This window comes from Lissotriton vulgaris, chromosome 1_1 (genome assembly GCF_964263255.1).
Source record: "Lissotriton vulgaris chromosome 1_1, aLisVul1.2, whole genome shotgun sequence".
Taxonomy (NCBI): domain Eukaryota; kingdom Metazoa; phylum Chordata; class Amphibia; order Caudata; family Salamandridae; genus Lissotriton; species Lissotriton vulgaris.
Window position 1 is genome coordinate 188500195 of NC_141685.1, and position 25829 is coordinate 188526023.

Below are 25829 nucleotides of genomic sequence, written 5' to 3' on the forward strand. Positions count from 1 at the left end.
CCTCGAGCGAAAGGGGTCTGGGTTTCTTAAAATATGGGGTTAAAAACCATTTAATATATCTTAGGTAAAATTTACAGAAGAATAGGATGTGCAAATCATCCTGTGTACTAACACCATCACACGGACATGGGTTATAATCAGTGCTGTGTTGATAACTCAAAGGGAAGGACAACAAGAATTTCACTGAACCCGCTCTTAAACGAAACAAAAGTGATCTCTCCCAGCTGGTCACGGGTAGGGTAAGATAAGGCGGGAGTGGTTGCCTGCACAATTCGTTTCCCAAATATTTTACAACAGTTGATTTGGATGATTCTCTTCCCATCCGTTCAGATTTATAAAGTGCATACAGTGCATGTTTAACCTCAGTGTTATCCTTAAGCTCAATCCTGGTGGGGTTGGAGAAAAGATTACCTCTGTCCACGGCGCTCAGTGTTTTGAAGACTCCTGAGAGCCATGGAATTGCCATGCCATTGTCACAATTTAAGCAATCCTTTATAATATTTTGTGTGAGGGTGGCTGAGTTGTTCCTCCATCCCCTAATCCAGAATAGTGCTGGTCTGGCTATGATAAAATCGCATACATAGGGAAGGTTTAATTCATTATGACAGATAAAATCAGAGGATGAGATTGGGGCGCCCAGGATTTTTCTGCAAAAACGACTTTCTTCCCGCTGAATGGATGGGCTACTTCCCAACCCCCAAACCTCAGCTCCATATGAGGATACTGGTAGGCACTGTAGTATAAAACATTTTAAGATAGCTCTTGTGGCACCTATTTTCTTCGGGCGAGGCAAGCTCAAAATAGAATTGGTGGCTTTCGAGAACTTGCTCGTGGCGTGGGCCAAATGCCCACTCCACGAGCCGATCGCAGCGAAAACCAAAACCTAAGTAAGGAAATGTAGGGACAGATTCGAGTTTCTCTGTCCCTATATGTATAGTATTGAGTTTCCGTTTCCCAGGGCCACATGACATGATAAAAGATTTTTTTAAATTTACACGCAGATCTAATCCCTCCATATGCTGGACAAAACTTTGAACAAGTAAGCTGAGGACATTTGGTGTGCGGCCCATAAGCACCGCATCATCTGCGTATAATACCACTGGTAGGGGTTCCCCCAGGATTGTCGGGACGTCACTAGTGACTTGTTTAAGACTTCTGGCTAAGCCATTAATGTAGATAATAAACAAAAGGGGTGCTAAAACGCACCCCTGTCTCACCCCCCTGCCGATGTCAAGAGCTCCAGAGATTTCTCCACCCATCCCAATCCTGACCTGTGCTTTGAGATCAGTATGGAGATAAGCCAGGAAGCTATCAAGAGCCTCGTCTAGTGCGTAATTCAATAAGATGGTCCAGAGTTTAGATCTATTCACTAGATCAAAGGCGGATGAAAGATCCATAAAAGCAACGTAGATGGGGGATGATCGAGCAATGCTATACTTGTCAATTATCAATTTTAGGTTCAGGCATTGCTCCACTGTCCCCACCCTGCTCCTGAATCCCATCTGACACGGATCCAGTAAATCTGTGTCTTCAGTCCATTCGAGCACCCTATTATAGATTACTCGCCCCAAAATTTTTAAGGTGTTATCCAAGAGGGAGATCGGACGATAGTTGACTGGGTCCGACCTGTCTCCCTTTTTAAAGATTGGGACGATGGTACTGGTTGCCCAAGTAGTGGGCATAGTGTTGTATGGTTATTTCTATATTCTCTTTCTTCCCCTGATCTCTGTGTGGAATGTTATACATGTCATAGAATGTTGGATGGGTGGACAGATTCAGTTGGTGACTGAAGGCTGAGCTGCCAGGAGGACAGCTCCTGGTGGGGCATATTTACAGAGATACTTACTGGCCTACTTTACTTCTTGGCTTTAATATCACCTTGTATCTCAATAAATACCTACTTGAAACCTACCACCTCTGGACCTTCCATCATTGTAACACATAGGCACTGTTGGCAAGCTGTTAAAGACATTAAGAAGAATTGGTGCCCATAAATCAGGGCTATACAAAATGATATCAATGGGAAAACAATCAGGGCCTGGTGCCTTGTTTCCAAGGCTCTCTTTTATAGCTATTTCTACTTCGTGGGCATCAATCTGTAGGCCACGCAACTGTCCTGGGCTGGGAGTCGTCGACTTCTCAGGTGGTGCGGCATAGATTTTAGAGAAGTGGGCCTCTCATACACTACTAGTTATATTACAGCTAATTGGTGTTAGCTTTTAACCCATTTCCCTTGTTTTCCAGACTGCAGACCAGAAGGGCCCGCTGCCCCCCAGATTTGCGCTGGCGACCAGCGATTCCCACTGTTCCGAGAGTAGTGCGGACTTTCTTTCTGCTATTTTAGATTTGTACTGTTTCCTGGCTGTCTGGCCAGTCGTTATACACCTGGGTTTAGTGGTAAGTACCCTTCTTAATTCCCTATTTGCCAGTGAACAAGCTGAATCAAACCACCTTGGTTCTATCCCTTCCTTAGGTAACGGTACTGACAAGAGGGTTTTTATGGTTGAACAGTTTGCCAAAGTCGGTAATTATCCTGTGGTGATTACCGTCCATGGATGAGCAGGACTTAATCAGATGCGGGTATTTAGTTTGTACACTATCCAAAATTGCCCCGCTGTCAACCCCCCTCCATTTTAATCGCAAACCATCGGCCGAGTGTGTGATATCCCTTGCGCCATTTAAGTTCGCGTAAACCGAACTAGGGGCAAAATCCAAAGTTACTGTAAGTGGATTGTGATCGCCAAACGATGTCTCCATCACTGTAGACTTTACTACACAATCTATTAAATGGGGCGTCATAAAGATATAATCAATGGTGGAACTGCTGTCCCTACCTCTGAATGTAGGAGCATGAGAAGCATTGGGAGTGTGGCCTGTTATCATGGCATCACCGAGGGTGAACTCAGTTAGTATGTTGGCTAATTCAATGCCCCTTCGTTCCGCTTGATCTGAGTGGGTCCTATCCTCAGTCCCGTAATTCTTTAGTAACTTTGCATTGAAGTCACCCCCGATTAAGATCCCTGACCCAGCGTCAGTCTGTGGACTAAAGTCCAGATTGTGTAAGGTCTTTGAAAGTGCCTCAAAGTTCTTGTTAGGTACACAATAAAAATAATTATTATAAAAATGTATTAAATAAATCCGGGTCTTTAACTTGTATTCAAGAATTTGTATATTCGGATTCCCACTGGACAAATCTCTGATTGTGCCACCAGCCAAAATCTTAATCCCAATAAACAAACCACCCACTGCTCGGCCAAAACTAGGTTTGGGCGCTGTTACACTGAAACAATGATAGCCCTCTATATGTAGGTTCCCAACAGCCCAAGTCTCCTGAAACATAACAATATCTATGCCATCAGTTATCTTGGCCCATTGAGGCTCTGAGAGCCTTGGTTCTAGCCCAGCTACATTCCAGCTAAGAATTGACAAACCACGGTGACTGGGATGTCTGATGGGCTTATTCCTAAGACTCCTCACTAGATTCACATCAGGTTCAGGAAGTGTGGGAGTTTTATATTCATGTGCGGCTAAAGGTGTAGCAGTGTGGTCATGTATTGGTGTATCCTGGGTGACGTTAGGTGGTGTTACTAGTGGGTGTTCCTCGTTATTGTTGCCAACTACTGAGCAGCCGCTATTGCCATCCATATTATCAATTAGTCTATTCTGAATTGATCTATCTTCTACTAATGATAGATATCCCTTGTTGTCATTGCTTGTGTCTATACTTCCGATGTTGTTATCAACCATTTTATCCAGTCAATCCTGCTCATCTAAGTTTGAAAAGGCATATTCAAACCGATTATAGGTTGGGATATTGAATAATGGCCTTACTTCATTCCACTGCGTATACTGAGGTTGTACTGGGGCATTATGGGAAATTGAGGGTAGTACAATGGATGTACTGACGTTGGGGCCTGATGACGCTGGACGGGGCCCTTCATGGGATTACGGTCTTGATTCTGGCGAAAGAGTGGAGACTTAATCCTAGTACAGAAATTTGGGTCCTGGTGAGGCACAACAAGGTTGTTCGCCAAGTTCGGCTTAGGGGGAATCAGGTGTCTATAAAAGTAACCCAATGGGAGCAGGGTGGTGTTAAATTCCCATGGTGAGGGTAATGGTGCACTAGCCAGAGTTTTTTTGGCCCATTGGGGGTTCTTAAAATTTATGGTTATACAGTCCCCCTCGAACTTTTTCCTCAGTGGGCCTATCCATCCCACTCTGGGTATGAATAATCTCCCTTGCCCCTTCCATTGGGAAGTTGCAGTTTGCAATTAGCCAATGTAGGGTCTTATTTTAAGGGATGTGGGGGTTTCTTCTTGGTCCTTCCTAAGTTTGGAAACATTAACTAGGACCAGCACGTACGCCCCGCATTCAGGCGGCAGGTTGATACGTGGTATATTAGTTGCCGTATTTTGGGCGGGCTGGGCCCTTGGGAGATTTTGAATAGGGTTATTAATTTGACTCGTAGAAATCCCTTTACTCTGGGCAATGTTTTGCCCCTTCCCTGACTCTGAAACTACATTGGTCGTATAAGGGTTAACAGTAGGATTAGCTCTAGTGTTTGCTGCCAGTCGGTTGGCAGCAGTCCCTTTACCTAGGACCTGTGGGGTTTTAAGCTTTGTAGTTGTGATTAGAGCTGGGGGGGTTCTTGGGTTTGGGACATGTAGGTTTTGAGGAACTTGATTTAGCTCCCACACCAGTAGGCGCCCCATCGCCCGGAGTATTTTTAATGGGAGCGCTTAATTCAGCTAGTTGCTTTTCGATGCGTGCAAGTCTGGATTCTATCGGGGACAAATAGATGCTAAGAAGTTCGCCCATTCTTTCCAACAGTTGGTCATTTGCAATATTTGCGTCAGGTTTGTCCCCTGTGCCCGACAGCCTCCCCTGAGGCTCCTCGCTTTCTATCTCTATGGTTACGTTTGTTCCGTCTGTATTTGAGTGTGGGTTAGCGCCCTTCCTAGGCTTTCACTTTGGCGCGCTGTGCTTTCTAACCTTAGACATACTATGCTTTGTTGTGTGTTTAATTTGTTTCCGTATGGTACCCTCCCGCCTGCCCCTTAATTGCCTCGTACTGTCTATGACTGCTTCATCTGGTGTAGGATTAATGGACAGGTTAGGGGTCCTTTCCAAATCCATGCTAGGTTCCGAGTCTGAGTCTATTAAGGGGTTCGATGCTGAAAGGTTAACCTCATTTGGTAAACTGTGAATATCGGCACGGGCGTCAGTTGTAGCTCCGGTATTTTTTTTTTTTAAACTTTATTGTGCAAAACAAAGCATTACAGATATGGGCCTACAACCACAGGGGCCGGCCGCTAGTATTTGTAGAGTATGTACGTAGCACGAAAGGCAGCGGCTGACCCCAATAGGTCCAGCAGAGATACAGGATACATGTTCGGCAACACAGGAGGTATGCAGGATGCAAAATATTTTTAAATTTTATAAAGGAACAAAGAAAGAACAAAAGAACAAAATACTCAAGGCGAGAGTCATGGTGGAAGATGTCGAGCTCAAGCGGGGGAAACCTACCATAGCGGGTAGGGAGTCAGGAGAACGATGGGGATAACCAGGGGGGGAAAGCAGTGGGGAAATCAGGACAATCGGACAAAAGTACAGTAATCAAGGAACTTAAGAGGTCAGGGGGACAGAGAAGTGTCGGGGATGTCTTCGAAGGCGGGTGTACAGATGTTCCCTCGGTACGCGTTCCACTGGCCCCAAATTTTACTCAACGCCCTAGGCTTGCCCCTAGCTAAATATACCGTCTTTTCCCTGAACATGCACCAATCCATGTTCTCCTCCCATACAGACAAGGTGGGAGGCCGCTGGGAACCCCAAAGCTGTGCAATATCTCTTTTGGCAATCATGTTCCCAAGTGCTGCCCACCGGGCCTGGGCAACGTTGTAGTCATTCGGCTCCCACACATTCAAAAAGCATCTTCGAGCCTCAGGCAACAAAGCGACCCCAGTGACACACTCCATCACAGCATGCACGCGGTGCCAATACGCAGCAACATCACGGCACTCCCAAAGGATGTGGAGGAAAGTGGCACTCATTCCACAACCGCGCTTACACAGCCCATCGAACGAAAAACCCATAGCAACCAAACGAGGACCAGTCACATACACGCGGTGAAGGATTTTGAGCTGGACGAGGCGGAGACGGGCCGGAATGGCGACCTCTTTCGGGGAGGATAGTGCAGACTGCCAGTCCTCGTCGTCCAATTCCAACCCGTCTCCAGTCCAGGCCTCCCTGAGACGCACAAGGAGATCTGCCCGATAGTTGATCAATTTTTTATAGATCAAGAAATAGTACTATCGGGCAGATGACCATCGAGTATACGGTCATCAAGCGGGGAAGATTCAGGGACCATGGTACCGGTCGTGAAGACCGACAATAAAGCATGACGCACCTGTGCATATCTGAAGAACTCCCGTTCACTTAACTCATACTCACTCTGAAGCTCTGCAAATGATTTAACCGAACCTTTCACCCAAAGATCACCCACTCTACTAATTCCAATTGTGTCCCAGTTCTCAAAACCTTTCGTCGTCCAGAGGCATCCCAGTCGTTCCGACGCAAACAAAGGGGTCGCTTGCGTCAGCCGATCATGCCATCCCGTAGCCACATTCGCATCCTTCCATACATGCACTGCAATTTTGGTGGGTCCCGTGGGATTCCTCCCCGCCGTCCGAGAGAAGAGCGCTCTGTTGAAGTCGCCACCAGACAACAGGTATTTATCCATCGCAAACGCTGGTTAGGACCGGGTGCATAGGTAGCATGGTTAATGGCGGACAACTGGGAGGCCCAATAGTACCTCCTGATGTCCGGGAGTGCGATGCCCCCGTCATACCAGGGGAGGGTGAGTTTTGAGAGAGTGATGCGTGCTCGACCGTCCCAAACGAGTCTCCTCTGTAAATCCTCCACCTCCCGAAAGTAGCTCGCCGGAATAATATCAAAGAAGTTCTGAAGTGCGTATAGAAATCAGGGTAGGGACATCATTTTAAACAGCGCCGCTCGGCCGAGTGGGGACAACGGCAGTCTATGCCAACGGGCCACGTCAAGCTTCAGGCGTCGGAGAGGAGGAAGGAGATTATGTTCGTAGCGGGCAGCCGAGTCCAACGATATGTAAACCCCCAAGTACTTGAAGCCAGAGTGAGAAATTTGAATGGGGAACCTAGTCGGTAAGGGAGGAAGACCACCAGAGATGACATAAACACACGATTTAGACCAATTAATAATCAAACCGGAGTTTTTGCCAAAAGAAGTTAGGACGTCAAAGAGGACATTGAGAGACTTGCGAGGGGAAGTGAGATACAGAAGAATATCGTCGGCATACAACAAAACCCGGTCTTCAAAGTCAGGGGTCCACTGGATGCCCTTTATCGAGGGTTCCCATCGGAGCCAGGCCGCGAGCGGTTCCAAGGCAAGAGCAAAGAGCAGGGGGGACAGTGGACACCCCTGTCTAGTACCCCTCCCAAGACGGAAGGACTGAGAAACCCTACCATTGACAACCACCTGAGCCAGCGGATCAGCATATAAAAGCCGCACCCAACTGATGAATCCCGCACCGAAGCCAAACTTTTCAAGAGCGGCCCAAAGGTACGGCCACTCTATTGTATCGAAAGCCATCGTGGCATCCAAGGAAGCCAAGATGGCCGGTTCAGACAGAAGCTCTGATAGGCCTGTATGAGGCACAGCGGTCACAAGGTTTACCCTCCTTAGGAATTACCACTATAGTGGCCAGGCGCTGATCACTAGGGAGGGAGCCAAGATCACGCGACTCGATAAACATATCACGAAGATATGGTGCGACCTTGTCTGGGCGTAGCTTGTATTATTCATTGGGTAGGCCATTCGGCCCCATGGCTTTGCCGGAACGGGGTGAACGGATATCTGTCGCAATCTCGTCGACCGACAACGATGCCTCCATACTCTCCCGATCCTCTTCAGACAGGCAGGGCAGCGCGATGTCTCAACAAAAAGCGAGAGTCATTCTCGTCTCTGTCAGACACCGGGGAGTAGACCACACAAAAATAATCAGCAAAGCATTCCACAATCTCACCAGGGTCAGTCACCTCCACTCCATCAGGATTCGGAATCACAGGGACAACACGATTCGCTCTCTCCTTCTTATCGAGCCAGGCAATCAGCCTACCGGCCTTATCACCAACATCATACAATCTACCTTGCTGTTCTCTGTACATCGTTTTAGCGGCCTCTGTCACAAGGGATTTATAATCAAACTGTTTCAAGCTAAGGGCGTGGAGTTTGTCCCGGGTGACACCCACGTCCAGGTCATCTTCTAAAGCTAAAATTTCAGCCTCAAGTCTCTCGACCTCACCATTCCTAGCTTTCTTAGTCTCCGCTATTAAGGATAAGGCGTGTCCGCGAATAACAGCCTTGAAGGCTTCCCACAGGGACACCGAAGACGAGACAGACCCCTCATTCTCCAGGAAATAGTGGTCAAGCGACTTCATGAGGCTGGCGTGGGTCTTAGGGTTACGCAAGTGCCAGGGATTGATAGAGGCGACCCGCCCGCGGCGTGCAGACCCATATCAAAAAGAAGCAGAACCGGAGAATGATCTGAAATACCCCGGGCCAAGTGGCTAACTTCCCCAATGTAGGAGGACTGGACAGCGGGCATAAGGAAGTAATCAAAACGGGAGAGACTCCCATGAGCACAGGAGTGAAAGGTGTAGTTACGTAGCGTCGGGTGTATTAACCTCCAGCAATCCACCAGACCAAAGGTGTCTAGGAACCCACCAAGCTATGATTGAGACGCGGGAAGGTCTCTGGGGGGGGTGACGATCCAAATCGCTGGAAAGTACCGAAATGAAGTCCCCACCCATAAGGAGAAGACCATCAGGGAGCCCCAACAACATCCGACCAACATCTGAGAAAGTAGAGGTCTGGAGGCCTGGGGGTACATAAACAGTAACCAAGGAGAGAGTCTTGCCCTCCCATCTACCAGTGAGGGCGGCGTAGCGCCCTCTATCATCGAGAATGACCGCGTCAATCTCAAGAGGGTGGGAAGACCGGACCAGAATACCAACCCCTCTAGAACAAGTAGTGAACCCGGAGTGTACAACCAAACGGTAGCCCCATCTATTCATAGCATGACACACATTGCCAACTAGGTGCGTCTCCTGCAAGAGCACCACATCAGGGGACAAACGTCGTAAATATTGCAGTACAACATCCCGCTTTATACGATCACCTAAACCATTGACGTTCCAGGATATGAGTTTCAACCCACTACCCCCCATTCCCAGACATGTTGCATGGGGTTCCCCACAAAGAGAAGGACATCAGAAGCAGAGAAAGAACCAATTCACCGCCTTGAGAAAGAAAAACACAAAAACAAACACCCTCCCCACCCCCCAACTAGAACCCGTTACAACTCCCCCCCTCCCTGCACCCCTGCAAAAGACTAAAAAGCCACCAAAAGTGCAGTGTGCCTGTCGCCCTAACAACCCCATTCTACAAAAAGACCCCGGAGCTGGAAAGAGGCCCCTTCCCACCCGCCACCCAAATGCGGACTACTACAGAGCAACATACACAGGAGAGATAGCACCCATCTGAGCAAGTCCAATGTTCTGAAATCAGGGACCGAAAAGTCACTTATGTGTAGGCTCACCACCCTCGGCACCGCCAGAGTGCTCCGTCCGATCACCTCGGCCGGGTATCCAACCAGTCACTCACACTGTCCGGTCGATCGAAAAAGAAGGTCCGTCCCTCATATTCCACTCGAAGCCCGGTAGGGAAAAGCATAGCGTACTTCAGGCCCAGGTCCCGGAGACGTCGCTTAACCCCAAGAAAGCCCATCCTTTGTCTCTGTAAAGTTGAGTGAAGTCCGGGAAAAAGTTAATCGAAGAGTTTTCAAATTTCACCGGGCAATGCACTCTCGATGCCTGCAAAATCGCATCACGGTCCCTGAAATGGAAAAGTCTCGCAATGATAGGCCTTGGAGGGGCACCCGGCTTGGGCTGACCGCCCGGGACGCGATGTGCACGCTCGACCGCGAAGAATTTACTCAGGCCAGAAGGGGCAAGGTGGGTGAGGATCAGATCTTCGACCAGGAGGTCCACCGAGTGCGTCTCGGGGTTTCCTGGGACACCTATGACGCGGATGTTATTGCGTCTTGCCCTATTTTCATAATCCTCCAACCGATGGGACATTTGATCATTCACCGATTTCAGATTTCCAAGTTCGGTTTGGAGTTCCACCACATCGGCCCTGAGGCTGGAGGTCTTCAGATCCAGCGACTTCACTTTTTCATTTGTTTTAGACAAGTCGGCCCTGATCAAGGTGACATCCACGGTGACTGTGTCAATTTTATTAGCCAGGGCCTCGTATTGCCGGTGATGGCGCCCATAATATACTGCAGGGATAACTCAGCAGGAACAGAAGGGTCATCTCGGACGTCCTCCGGGGTACGACTGGAGAGCCCAGGGGAGCCTTTGGCTTGAGTATACCGATCCATAACGTTTGTCTGGACCGGTCCACCACGAAGAGACGTTTTGGTCTTCCGCTTCTCTGCATCACCCTTGCCCGCCATACTGGAGACTTCTCCCCGGAGGGGCCCACGCGACCTGGTGAAAATGGCCGCCGGCAGTCCGGGCGCCAACAAAACCACAAGAGCTGGCTCGGATGGCCAAGAAGAAGTCACAGTGTGGTTCAAAAGAGATGAGATGAGGAGGCAGGTCAGACACTAGGTGGGGGCTGGGTTGGTCCCCAGCCGGGCGAAACAGTCTCTCAATCAGACCGTGCGGGGATCCGGGAACGAAACCGAAAGAAGAGATGCGGCCACCAGGGAGGTACCACAGCAGTTGTTGTTCAACTCCGTCCCGGATCTGCAAGTAGCCAAGTCCCCGGCACAGCCTCCATGTGGGCCTCAAAAGTTCAAAGTGCCGTAATTTCGGTTGCCCAAGTCCGATTTCAATTCTGAGAAGAGTTATGGACTCAGTTGAGGTTCATCTTTGAAGTACCGTCCAAGAAATCAGGATATCCTCAGGATAAATTGCGAGGAGTGGCGAGGGTCCGGGGAGCTCTGGTCATGCGACCATCTTGGATGCTCGCTAAGCTACTCCGTAGGTCCGGTATTGATAGTTCTGGCCTGAATAGGTGTTCTTGCCGATGCAATGAGTCCAAGGAATGATCGTTTAGCTAGGGCTAGGTCTTGCGAAACCCTACGCTCCAGGAGTAGAATGCCCTGATCTATGGCATCATTGGCCCTTGTTATAAAATTATCTATTGGGCCTATCACTGGAGCCCCCCCAGCTGCTGTTTTGCTTCTAGTGCCCCTATTAGACATAGTGTAAGTTTGAAATATTTATATTATCACAATTAGAAAGTTACTCAGATCCAAAACAAAAGACAGTAGGTGTAAAACTGGGCTTGGGGGGATGCGAGAAGCAATATGCCGTACAGTGCAGTAAAGTTCACAGGGGGCAGGTAAATAAATGCAAGTCAGCGTTATATCCCTCATATGAGATATGAAAATGTCCGGCAGTCAATCCAGATGCAACAAGGAGTGTCGGAGCAACGTACCATGGGGATTCCTGCAATATCAATGTTAGGGGGGTGCACCCGGCCCGGCCTCCTCGACCTCTGAGGGCCTCAGAGGGCCCGCCCTTTGCCCGGGCTTAGCCCGGCGTGCACCGGCGCGCGTCCTGCGAGACGGGAAAGTTCTGCTAAATATATCCCCTCCGGTGTCAAAGGGGAGGGGCTCATGGTCCGCCGGTCACTTGTGGGGCGTGAAGCCCTCAGGCTGCTTGCCCCCGCTGGCCCACACACACAGGAAGCAGAACGAATCGTATCCCGCGAAGCGCGAGACGGGAGCCACAATTAAAGCCCCTGGTGTCAGAGGGGAGGGGCTCAAGGTCCGCGGTCACTTGTGGGGCGTGAAGTCGTCAGGCTGCTTGCCCCCGCTGGCCCACACACACAGGAAGCAGAACGAAGCGACACGAGCCGCAATTAAAGCCCCCGGTGTCAGAGGGGAGGCGCTCAAGGTCCGCCGGTCACTTGTGGGGCGGAAAGTTCTCAGGCTGCTTGCCACCGCTGGCCCACACACACAGGAAGCAGAACGGCGAGCCGCAATTAAAGCCCCCGATGTCAGGGGCTCAAGGTCCGCCGGTCACTTGTGGGGCGTGAAGTCCTCAGGCTGCTTGCCCCCGCTGGCCAACACACACAGGAAGCAGAACGAAGCGTCTCTCGCAAAGCGGGAGCCGTGAGCAGCAATTAATGCCCCCGGTGTCAGAGGGGAGAGGCTCAAGGTCCGCCGGTCACTTGTGGGGCGTGAAGTCCTCAGGCTGCTTGCCCCCGCGGGCCCACACACACAGGAAGCAGAACGAAGCGTCTCCCGCAAAGCAGGAGAGGCGAGTCGCAATTAAAGCCCCCGTGTCAGAGGGGAGGGGCTCAAGGTCCGCCGGTCACTTGTGGGGCGTGAAGTCCTCAGGCTGCTTGCCCCCGCTGGCCCACACACACAGGAAGCAGAAAGAAGCGTCTCCCGCGAAGCCTCAGGCTGCTTGCCCACACACACAGGAGCGAGAAAAGAGAACAAGGGAGGCCCTCAGGCTGCTTGCCCCCGCTGGACCACACACACAGGAAGCAGAACGAATCGTCTCCCGCAAAGCGCGAGACGCGAGCCACAATTAAAGCCCCTGGTGTCAGAGGGGAGGGGCTCAAGGTCCGCGGTCACTTGTGGGGCGTGAAGTCGTCAGGCTGCTTGCCCCCGCTGGCCCACAAACACAGGAAGCAGAACGAAGCGACGTGAGCCGCAATTAAAGCCCCCGGTGTCAGAGGGGAGGCGCTCAAGGTCCGCCGGTCACTTGTGGGGCGGAAAGTCCTCAGGCTGCTTGCCACCGCTGGCCCACACACACAGGAAGCAGAACGGCGAGCCGCAATTAAAGTTCCCGGTGTCAGGAGCTCAAGGTCCACCGGTCACTTGTGGGCGTGAAGTCCTCAGGCTGCTTGCCCCCGCTGGCCAACACGCACAGGAAGCAGAACGAAGCGTCTCCCGCAAAGCGGGAGCCGGGAGCCGCATTTAAAGCCCCCGGTGTCAGAGGGGAGGGGCTCAAGGTCCGCTGGTCACTTGTGGGGCGTGAAGTCCTCAGGCTGCTTGCCCCCGCTGGCCCACACACACAGGAAGCAGAGCGAAGCGTCTCCCGCAAAGCGGGAGACGCGAATCGCAATTAAAGCCCCCGGTGTCAGAGGGGAGAGGCTCAAGGTCCGCCGGTCACTTGTGGGGCGTGAAGTCCTCAGGCTGCTTGCCCCCGCTGGCCCACACACACAGGAAGCAGAATGAAGCGTCTCCCGCAAAGCGGGAGACGCGAGTTGCAATTAAAGCCCCCGTGTCAGAGGGGAGGGGCTCAAGGTCCGCCGGTCACTTGTGGGGCGTGAAGTCCTCAGGCTGCTTGCCCCCGCTGGCCCACACACACAGGAAGCAGAAAGAAGCGTCTCCCGCGAAACCTCAGGCTGCTTGCCCACACACACAGGAGCGAGAAAAGAGAACAAGGGAGACCCTACTCACGACAGAACCAGGGTAATGTGTTTATCCAAAGAACAGTGGTTCCTGTGGCATAATTACTTGTACAATTTATATTCAGTACAACAGCTAAATAGCACTTTAGTTTATCAGAGAGGGGTTGGCAAAGAGAAAAGCACACTCATACCAATTTGTAGAAATTTCTTTTGTATTTCAAGTAAGACAGATAATTCTGTAGTCATATCAGCGACATATATACAACATAGAAAAGTGCAGTGTCCCCAGTGATATTGTGAGCGAAAAACACAAAACATAAAACAGTAAGTGGTCTATACAATTTTCAGCTATAGATGTTTACAAAAAAGGAAAATGACCAAACGCGATAATAGAAACAATTTGTGATCAGTGACTATCTGCAATCATAGAACACTGTGTTTGTAAGGTATATTTTCTATGGCGTCGACGGCGTTTCGGCCCGTTGCATGAGGGTCTCGTCAGGACTAAGCAGTGAGGGACATCTAAGGGGAAAGAGTGGAGAGTGTATAAATATATGTGTAGTCGCATTAAGTAGTGATTAAACGTGGACTAAAATTAAGAAAATGTACCTCGTGGTGCCTTTAAATTACGCAACCCATGCGTGAAGAAATAATTAAATTGACTTACAGTGAACCCAGCCGGGCACTGTCGGGAAGCAAAGCAAAGCATTAATGATCAAAACGGACCTCAGAAATTACATTCACTTAGAAATGAGGAGTTGTCATGCTGTCTGACTTACCACTGATAAACTCAAGTGCTATTTAGCTGTTGTACTGAATATAAATTGTACAAGTAATTATGCCACAGGAACCACCACACACACAGGAAGCAGAACGAAGCGTCTTCCGCAAAGCGGGAGCCGCGAGCCGCAATTAAAGCCCCCGGTGTCAGAGGGGAGGGGCTCAAGGTCCGCCGGTCACTTGTGGGGCGTGAAGTCCTCAGGCTGCTTGCCCCCGCTGGCCCACTGTTGGACCCGGCCTCGTGGCGTGGTCCCACTCCTCCCGCATGGCGGGCCCTGGACGACATCGACCCCTGTCCTCCGGCCTGAAGCTACCCCCGCCAACCTTCACGAGAGCCACCACTCATGGCGACCTCCGGCTCTCCCCCTCCAGAACATGGCGACCCCTACTCGCCCCACGCTGCTGGTCCGACTCCTATCACGGGCCACCATCTTGGGCCTTCCACGTCCGGGCCCCGTGGCCTCGGCCCGACCTCGCCGCAGCCCCAGCAAAGCCCCAACATCGAGGCACCAAGATCCGACCAGGTGGTAGAACGGCCACTTGACACATAAAGGAGGAGGGGAGTTTCGATGGCCTTCCAGCTGCCCCCGGTCGCCTGGTTTCGATCGCCCTCCGGCCTCCCTGGGCGCTGGCTCCACCCTCCTGCTGGGTGTTTGGACACTCTCATCCCAGCCCCTTTGACCCCCAGGTGCGAGGGTCCAGACTTCAAAGGACTCCAGAACTATATCTGGGGCAGCTCTGGAATGGGTCGGGAGTTGTATCCTGGAGTCGAGACCCCTGCAGGTTGAACCGCGGCTGACCCTGAGACAAACTCACTACAGAACCTTAAACCCATCTTTGGAGCCCTGCTGGCGTGCCGCGGCCCGACCTCGCTGTCACCATCTTCGGAGCCCTGGTGGCACTGCCGCTGTCCGACCTCGCTGAAACCATCTTCGGAGCCCTGCTGGCGCTGCCGCGGCTCGACCTCGCTGAAACCATCTTCGGAGCCCTGCTGGCGCTGCCGCGGCTCGAACTCGCTGAACTACCCTCGGAGCCTTGCTGGCGCTGCCGCGGCCCGACTTTGCTGAACCATCTTTGGAGCCCTGCTGGCGGTGCCGCGGCCCGACCCCGAGGAGCCCCCCAGCTCGAGGATTGAGAGCTGAGCGCAGGGTATCCCTGTACCAGGCTGGTACCGAGACTGTCCCGCTACCCCCTTCCCACAACTTTCGAGACCTTAAGGATCCCTCGATCCCTTTGTACATATATCACTGAGATAACCTGCCTTGATTACCGATAAAGACGTTAAGAATCTATCCTTGTGTGGTGTCCTTCTGTAGTGGTGTGATTGCTCGCCTGTACGATACTAGGAGAGGAACCTCGCCAGGAGGCCTCTCGACAACGCTCGGCCCGTTCCATAATGAGAGGTGGGTCTCGGGGTGGTCGGCCAGATAGCCTCTGCCTCTCCCCCTAAGATCGCCTTTCTAACATTGGTGGCAGGCGGTGCGATCCGAGCCAACGCAAATCGTACAGAGAGTGACTCACCCACTGCTGACAGAAACACACTACGACCATGACTACCAAGGAGACCAGACCGACCACGGAGTTCCAGAAGGAACGATTGGAAGACTAACCACAAAGAATTGAAACAATTCTGCAAGGACCTGGGCATCGCTACCACTGGACTAAGCACCAAGGACGATCTCAAGCAGGCCCTGCAAACATGGGTAGAGACAGGAGCGACGCCACCCCAGAACGAAGATGACACGATCCCAGATAGGCGCCCGGAAGCCATCACATCAGAGGAAAGAAATACCAATGTAAACACAGGCCTCTCCCACGAAGACGCCAGAGAGCGAGAAAAGAGCCGGCTCCACGAACTGGAGCTGGTCAGACTCCGTCTGGATGGAGAACTACGGCTGGCCGAGAAAAAGATAGCCCTTGAGCAACTACGGCTGCAAGGGGACCTGGAGGAGAAACGAAGGCAGAGGGACTTAGAGGAAAAGAAGCTCACGTACGAGCACGAGCGTGGCTTAAAAGAACTTGAGATTAAGGCCAAAAATGGGGAGGCCAGCGCCTCCGGGAACCGGAGCCCACCTCCTCCTGCGGACACTAAGGTCCACATCCCCAAAGATGTCGTCAGGGAATACTATAAAAATGACAACATCCAACAATGGTTTAAGGCCTACAAGGTAGCCATCACCTCGCACCGGGTGCCGCAAAAAGACTGGGGTGCCGGCTTATGGGGAAAGTTCGTCAACGAGGGGAGAGACGCCCTGCTACAGCTCCCAGACGCCGAGATGACCTCGTACGAACACATGAAAGCCGCCCTCCTTACCCGCTATGGGCTCACCCCCGAGATGTACCGGCAGCGATTCCGAGACTGTAAGAGAATCCCCGGTACTACGTGGGTGGAGTATGTGAACTTCTATAGTAGAGCCTTAGAGGGGTGGATCAAAGGCAGCCAAGTCACCACCTACGAGCAGCTGTTCAACCTCATTGTATGGGAGCACCTCTCCAACAACTGTTTTGTCGAACTCAGGCAGCATCTCCTCGACAGCAAACTGACCGAGCCACGTAAACGCACCATCGAAGCCGACCGATGGAAAACCCCCCTGGGCGCCCTTAGGACCTCGATGGGAGACCACGGTCGAGCTACCCAGGGGCCCCACCGTCCGCGAGGCGGCGGAGGAGGCCAGAACCGGAACCGGGACGCCCCCGCGGGGCCTCCCCAGATCAACACTTTGCCCTCCCTGGCCAGAAGAGGGGCCCCCCCCCCCAGGACGGCCGGGGCCTCGCTCGAACGTTATCTGCCACAAATGCCAGCGACCCGGGCACTATGCCAATGACCCCAACTGCCCCATGAACCAACGAGCCAGCACCACCGGTCCGCCAAACCGCCAGATCGCCTCCCTGGGAGAGGAGAGGGGCGAAGAAGAGGACTATGACCAAGACCAGACCGAGTGGGAGCCCGCCCCCATGTCCCTGGTATGTCTGGTGAAAGAGACATGGTCCCCCGGGTCCCAATCCCGGCCAACACTCAGAAGTACAGCCAGTGGGTCACCATTAATGGACACCGGGCCGGAGCCCTCCGCGACACGGGAGCCAGTGTGACGGCCGTCCGTTGCCACCTGGTGACCCCTGACCAGATCCTGCCCAATGTACTATGCCCCGTGCGGTCAGCAGACAATTCAGAGAGCCTGTGCCAGATGGCCCGAATCCCCTTTGAGTGGGGAGGGGTGACATGCATGCTGAAAGTAACTGTCCGGGACGATGCCCCAATAGACTGCCTCCTCGGGAACGACCTGGACAGTTCCCCCTGGGCCGACGTCGCACGGAGAGAGCATCTGGGGATGCTAGGCCTTCCTGGGTGGGTCTGTGCGACCACCCGATCCATGGCCGCCCGGGCCACCACCCCAACCGAGGAACCCGAGTGGCCCGAGCCTCCGCCACCGCCTTCTCCGGAGACTCCGACCCTGAGCCCGGCCCCCTGGGGCCCGACCGCGAAGAAATTGCCCTGCTCAGCGACCTCCCGGAACTGGCCCAATGGCGCCAAGAAGGTGGCCCCACACGAGAGCAGTTCCGACAAGAACAGAAAACATGTCCCTCCCTGGAGGGGAGCCGCCAGCAAGCCGCCGCTCAAACCGCCGAAGACCCCTCGGGGTCCCACTGGGTCTATTGGGACAACGATCTCCTCTACAGTGAACAAAAGATTGCCGAGCTGGGGGCCAGCCGGGTGCTGGTGGTCCCCCTCCGGTTCAGAGACTTCCTCCTGAATCTGGCACATGATGTGCCCCTCGCCGGGCACCTGGGGCAGGACAAGACATACAGCCACCTGGTGAACCATTTCTACTGGCCCAAGATGAGGAATGATGTAAGCAATCACTGCCGGACGTGCCCCACCTGCCAAGCCAGCAGGAAGAGCGGCGGAAAGCACAAGGTCCCCCTGCAACCCTTCCCCGTCGTCAACACCCCCTTTGAGCGGGTGGGGATCGACATCGTGGGACCCCTGGAGCCCCGAACATCTCAAGGTCACCGTTTTATCCTCGTCCTGGTGGACCATGCCACCCGTTATCCCGAAGCCATCACCCTCCGGACCGTGACGGCTCCCGTGGTGGGCCGAGCACTAATGGGGATCTTCTCCCGGGTGGGCTTCCCCCGAGAAGTCGTCAGTGAGCGGGGTACGAACTTCATTTCCCGCTACATGAAGTCCCTGTGGCAACAATGCGGGGTCACGTACAAATTTACGACCCCCTACAACCCCCAAGGGAACGGGCTGGTGGAGCGCTTCAATCGAACCCTCAAGGGGATGATCATGGGCCTGGAAGAGCTCTTACGACGCCAGTGGGACTTGCTGCTGCCCTGCCTCCTCTTCGCCTATCGGGAGGTCCCTCAGAAGTCCCTGGGGTTCAGTCCCTTCAAAATATTGTACGGGCACCCCGTCCAGGGTCCCCTAAGCCTGGTCAAAGAAGGCTGGGAGGTGGCCGCACAAGATACTCCCCCCGATGTATACCGGTACCTCCTGACCCCCGGCAACCAGACTCGCGGTTCCGGGAACTTGCCAAAAGCAACCTCGAGGCCAGCCAAGAAGAGATGAAACGCTGGTATGATCAAAACGCCTCTTCCATTGAGTTCGAGCCGGGCCAACAGGTCTGGGTCATGTCCCCGGTCGAACCATGTGCCCTCCAGGACAAGTGGACTAGGCCCTTCAAAGTGGTGGAGCGCAAGAGCCCTGTCACATACCTGGTGGACATGGAATCCCCCAGGAACCCCCTCCGGGTCCTCCACGCCAACAGACTCAAACGTCACTTTGTCCGGACGGAACTTAGCCTCCTGATGGCCACTGACAGCGGGGCCGAAGACGACTCCGAGCCCCTACCGGACCTCCTGAGCGCCTCTGAGAAAGACGGCTCCGTAGAGGGAGTCAACCTCTCCTCCGCCCTGACCCCAGAACAACGCCAAGACTGCCAAGAGCTGTTGGGACAATTTGCAGACTTGTTTTCCCTCACCCCAGAGTCACCCAGTGGTGCGTCCACGATGTCGACACCGGGGACAGCCCGCCTGTGCGACACCGGGCCTACCGAGTTCCGGAGCGAGTTCGGACCTGCATTCAAGCGGAGGTCTCCAAGATGCTGGCTCCGGGGGTGGTCGAACCCTCTAACAGTCCATGGGCCAGCCCAGTCGTCCTGGTCCCCAAAGCCACCGCCCCTGGCGCCTCTCCCGAACTAAGGTTTTGTGTAGACTACCGGAGGTTGAACGCCGTCACCCGGACCGACGCCCACCCCATTCCCCGGGCTGATGAACTGATCGACCGCTTGGGGGCGGCCTGCTACCTAAGCACCTTCGACCTAACCTCCAGCTACTGGCAGATCGGACTCACTCCAGGCGCGCAAGAGCGCTCCGCTTTCTCAACCCCCGATGGTCACTACCACTTCAGGGTGATGCCCTTCGGGATGAAAAACGCCCCCGCAACGTTCCAGAGACTGTTGAATAAGGTGCTGGCGGGGCTAGAAGAGTTTAGCGCTGCATACCTGGACGATATCGCAGTGTACAGACTCCAATGGGCCGAACACCTCCAGCACCTCAGGGAGGTCTTGGCGGCCCTCCGCCGGGCCGGATTGACCATAAAAGCAAGCAAATGCCAGATCGGCCAAGGTTCCGTGACCTATCTGGGACACCAAGTGGGGAGCGGCCAGGTGGCCCCCCTCCAACCCAAGATCGACGCCATCTTGGCCTGGGAGACCCCGGTCACCCAGACAGCGGTCCGAGCCTTCCTGGGGCTCACCAGGTATTACCGGCGATTTGTGAAGAATAATGGCAGCATTGTGGGGCACCTCACAGAACTCACTTCAAAGAAACAGCCACAGAAGGTACACTGGACCCCCGAGTGTCAGGCCGCCTTTGAGACCCTAAAGACCACGATGTGTACCGCCCCCGTGCTCCAAGCCCCCGACTACAGCCGAGAATTCGCGGTCCAAACAGATGCCTCCGAGCACGGTGTCGGGGCAGTCCTGTCCCAAATCAACGCCGATGGAGTCGATCAGCCGGTGGCCTTCATCAGCCGACGTTTGCTGGCCCGAGAGCAATGCTGGAGCACCATTGAACGAGAGGCCTTCGCCGTGGTGTGGGCCCTCAAGAAGCTCCGACCCTATCTCTTCGGCACCCATTTCCGGGTGCAAACTGACCACCGCCCCCTGCGGTGGTTGAAGCAGATGCGAGGGGAGAACCCGAAGTTGCTACGTTGGTCCATCTCCCTACAAGGGATGGACTTCACCGTGGAGCATCGCCCCGGCAGCGACCACGCCAACGCTGACGGCCTGTCCCGCTTCTTCCGCCTCAACGAGGAGAACCCCCAAGAAGATGGGTGACTCTCCCTGCCTTCAGCTGGGGGGGACGTGTGTTGGACCCGGCCTCGTGGCGTGGTCCCACTCCTCCCGCATGGCGGGCCCTGGACGACATCGACCCCTGTCCTCCGGCCTGTAGCTACCCCCGCCAACCTTCATGAGATCCACCACTCATGGCGACCCCCGGCTCTCCCCCTCCAGAACATGGCGACCCCTACTCGCCCCACGCTGTTGGTCCGACCCCTATCCCGGGCCACCCTCTCAGGGCCCAACTCCATCTTGGCCCTTCCAGGTCTGGGCCCCGTGGCCTCGGCCCGACCTCGGCCGCAGCCCCAGCGAAGCCCCGACATCGAGGCACCAAGATCCGACCAGGTGACACATCAAGGAGGAGGGGAGTTTCGATGGCCATCCAGCCGCCCCGGACGCCTGGTTTCGATCGTCCTCCGGCCTCCCTGGGCGCTGGCTCCACCCTCCTGCTGGGTGTCTGGACACTCTCATCCCAGCCGCTCTGACCCCCAGGTGCGAGGGTCCGGACTTCAAAGGACTCCAGATCTAAATCTGGGGCAGCTCTGGAATGGGTCGGGAGTTGTATCCTGGAGTCGAGAGCACTGCAGGTTGAACCGCGGCCGACCCTGAGACGAACTCACTACGGAACCTTAAACCCATCTTTGGAGCCCTGCTGACGCTGCCGCGGCCCGACCTCGCTGACACCATCTTCGGAGCCCTGCTGGCGCTGCCGCGGCCCGACCTCGCTGAAACCATCTTCGGAGCCCTGCTGGCGCTGCCGCGGCTCGACCTCGCTGAACTACCCCCGGAGCCTTGCTGGCGCTGCCGCGGCCCGACTTCGCTGAACCATCTTTGGAGCCCTGCTGGCGCTGCCGCGGCCCGACCTCGAGGAACCCCCCAGCTCGAGGATTGAGAGCGGAGCGCAGGGTATCCGTGTACCAGGCTGGTGCCGAGACTGTCCCGCTACCCCCTTCCCACAACTTTCGAGACCTTAAGGATCCCTCGATCCCTTTGTACATATATCACTGAGATAATGTATGTATGTAGGCATGTATGTAGGCATACTTGTATAGCGCAGCTGTCACCCAAAGGGCATCCTGGCGCGATAACCTGCCTTGATTACCGATAAAGACGTTAAGAATCTATCCTTGTGTGGTGTCCTTCTGTAGTGGTGTGATTGCTCGCCTGTACGATCCTAGGAGAGGAACCTCGCCAGGAGGCCTCTCGACAATGCTCGGCCCGTTCCATGAGGTGGGTCTCGGGGTGGTCGGCTAGATAGCCTCTGCCTCCCCCCCTAAGATCGCCTTTCTAACACCCACACACACAGGAAGCAGAACGAAGCGTTTCCCGCGAAGCGGGAGCCATGAGCCGCAATTAAAGCCCCCGGTGTCAGAGGGGAGGGGCTCAAGGTCCGCCGGTCACTTGTGGGGCGTGAAGTCCTCAGGCTGCTTGCCCCGCTGGCCCACACACACAGGAAGCAGAACGAAGAGTCTCCCCAAGCACTCAAAGTGTTTACAGATAAGAGACTAAAGGCATAAGGAGATAGTGATGCCTAAGATTGTATTTCATACCAGTCGAGTTACTTCCTGTATAAACTTGGCTCACTAAATGCAATAGCAGGCAGAAAAGGCTTACTTTAAGTTCCAGTACTGTCTAGTCTATGTTTCTTCTAAACATAAGGGGATTCAACAAACTTTATCCAGTTTTATAATAGATTAAAACCATAAAAGTCATACTTAGGATGTTCTTTTGCAGCAGGCTGGGGTTCTGAACAAGGAGATTGAATTGGCTATTAGACGATTATCTTGCTCACCTTCCCACCCTTCCCTAGTGGTTTCTTCTGTTGCTCCATATGCTGGTTCCCATACCCAGCCTCAGTCCCCTCAAGTAGGCTTGGTGGACATACCTCAAGATATGCCTCAAGACCAGGCTGGGGGTATCGACCCCCTTACACTAGTTGTTGTCACATGGATCAGTGCCCAGTCGCCAATTTTTAGGTCAGCCCCTGACATGACCCCAGGCAATGGGTTGGGCCAGGTGGCACTAAAAGGAAGAGCCGCTCAGTTGTGGGCCCTTGTAAACGCAGAAAGAACATTGGATCACAGTCATCTTCAGCGGTCCACCCAGTAGTGCCTAACCTGGATGATATTTCATGAGACATGCTCAAAACGGCCTTGCTGTCAGCACTTGGAACTAAATTGGACCCCACCCTACTACAACGTTCTGCACTGGAAAGCACCCTGTCTGCACTGATCGCCTCCTTGCAAGGGGACCATGCCCTTCTCTCCACAAGTATCCTTCCTACAAGACCTATGATCTCGGCCACCATTTCCAGTCCCAGTGGTAGTGGCAGGGGGGCACGAGACAGAGCAGTGCCTATCATGAAGCAGCCTAGTCACATGGCAGGAGACACAACACCACCTATTATGCCAAGGACTGACGCTAAAGACTGTCCAGCCAACCGGAGGGGGCGGGGGTCACCCTGAACCCAGTTTCTTCTCAGTCTCTGCAATCTCAGGGTTTCAAAGTGGGCGGATTTTACAGTTCCGATGATAGGTGGGAAGGCTGGAAGCCATGCCCCCCGGGGACTTGAATAACTATTCTCCTACTTTGGGCTTTGTTCATCTCCTACCTGAATCCACTCCGCTTGTTGTGGTGTTAACTAGAGTACCATGCCTCAACCCCGCGACCAAGACTTTTACCAGCTGAATAAAAAGGTGGTGCACTGGCTCAATTCCAACATTGCCCCTGGGCTTAGGGAGGAAAACCAAATTCTCATGGTGCACGGGACACAGTGGGTTGGTAGTACCAAGAAATCCTGGCTGGGGGACTGCATTATCATCAATTTTAACAATCCAGTCATGGTAAACCGAATTTTAAGCACGGTTGCCCAGTCTAACTACAGGTGTTGAAACTCAGCAATCTTGACACTCCTGCTGAGACACTTCTACAGACTCAATTATTACCAACTACGGTCCCAGGGCGAGGGGCTCCAAGAGGTGGGCCATAGGGGTCGTGCAGAGGCGATTATAGGGGTAAGCACAGCAAATGTTTACTCCTCTGAGCTTATTGGAAGATTGCGATTGACGATGTGTAGGTCTCTCGGACCTTGTGGCACCCGCATCCCAGGGAAATGTATCGCCCCCGGAACAGGCACTGAGTGTGAATGGAGGGTGTAAATGTCTTTCTTGAAATATTGCGGGGCTGGACAGCAAGATTGAAAACACTGAATGGTTGGCTCTTGTTAAGAGTTTTGATGTAATATGCCTCCAAGAAACATGGGCTGTAGACAATAATTATCACCCGGATGGCTATAAAACCCTCTTCATTCCAGCTACCCCATCCAGGTAAGGGAGAGCCAAGGGGAGGCTTATCACCTTTGTTTCTCTAGCTGTCCTTGGCATCTCCGCTACCTCACTATACGTCTCTCCCAATTTACATGTGATTTTGTTAACCAGTGGAAAGAGCAAGCTACTTCTGATAAACTGTTACAAAGTGGGAGTTGCACACCTGAATGAGGGCTACATAACTCTGCTAGGGTCTGTACTTCAGGATAGCATCTTGAAAGGTCAGAGTTATCACTACATTTGTTTAACAGGGGATTTTAACACTCATATCTGTGGGGACATCAGGCAAGGAGGAGTGGAAGCTATGGGCTGTGCATGACAAGCAGGCTTACACATTAAACATACTACCCAGGGTATTGAGCTTAACTCCATCTTGCTTGAATTTGATCTAACATCTGTAATGAATAAGCTGCCTCCGGGGAAAACAGAAATTACTCCCACCTTTATTGGAATAGGATGCGAGACCTTTATTGAATTCACCTTTGTATCTACCCCCCTTATTCTCTAGTTACCGATTTGTCTGTGTTGGCGAGTGAATGTAGTGACCACAACCCCATTTGTGTCTTAACAGGCTATACCCGAAAACTCGGACATGCCAGGGTAGGCGGGGGGCTGGTGTCCCCCTTAAAGTGGTGGAAGAGGGAAGGATCATAAAGTGGGGGTGAATTGTCCCAGAGCTACTCCACGAGTCCCTTTTAACTCAGTGTCGCAGCAAGTTTGCAACCTGTCTCAATGATGAGGCAAGTGCCCTGGACATCATGGGTGCATTTGGATCCATGTCTACTGTCATTAGGAAGTTACTACGGGCCCCGGCTGGGGACTGTAAGCAACCAGGTCCAAGATGGTTTGGTTCGGCGTGCTCCCAGGCTTCCAGGAACCTGAGACAGGCCTTGGGAGTTAAGCCCCGAGACCGGCTGGCGGTCAAAGGCCTACAAAGAGCATATAAGGCTGCTCTAGCAACTCGGCCCTGAAGGCGGAGGCCTGGATCGATTTAGTGGAGGCTAGTACACTGTGTAATAGCTCAAAGTTCTGGGGCATTATTAACAGCCCACTTCTATCTGGAAATAATGCTAATTTACTGGATGCCCATATCACTGAGGACAATTGAGTACATCATTTCGAGGGTATCTTCCATTCGGATACCCTGCCAACAGAGGAGCAGGAAAGGGTGGAAGGCAAGTCAGAAATTATTTTCACCACGCAAGAGGCAAGAGCCAAGAGCCAGTATTCATATAAACAAGGCTCCCGCGCCAGATCTCTACAGCACCCACGTAGAAACCTGGGTGCCTGTCCTCATAGCTGTTATCAATGCTGCAGTCCAGGTTGGCCGCCCAGATTCTTGGGCTTTATATACTCCCGGTATTTAAAAAGGGAGATCGGTACAGTACCTATTGTTATAGGCTCATTTCTCTACTGGACTCTGTGCTTAATGTGGTGGGCCACATGGTACTTGACACACTTGTATCTTGGGTTGATGAAAACAACTTTTTATCCGATATCCAATACGGCTTTCACCCTGGTCGTTCCACTGTGGAACAGTGTTTAAACCTGTACATTGTACTGAACAAATACACCGTGGCTCATTCCAGCCCCATATACCTAGCCTTCATGGACCTGTCCTCAGCATTCCACTGGGTCAATAGGTCCAAGCTGTGGTAGTTGATGTCCTCCATTGGCATTGACAGGAACATCATTTTATTTCTGAGGGATCTTCACCGTGATTCAACCGCGGTTGTCCACTATTCAAAGGATCTGAAAGTGTCCAGTCAACTTGACTTCAAGAGAGGGGTGTATCAGGAGTGCATTTTATTATCCTTTCTTTTTAACCTATATATTAATTCCTTAGAGAAGGCCCTCTTGGCCACAAATGCGGATTGTCCCCAGGTAGGCAAGGGTA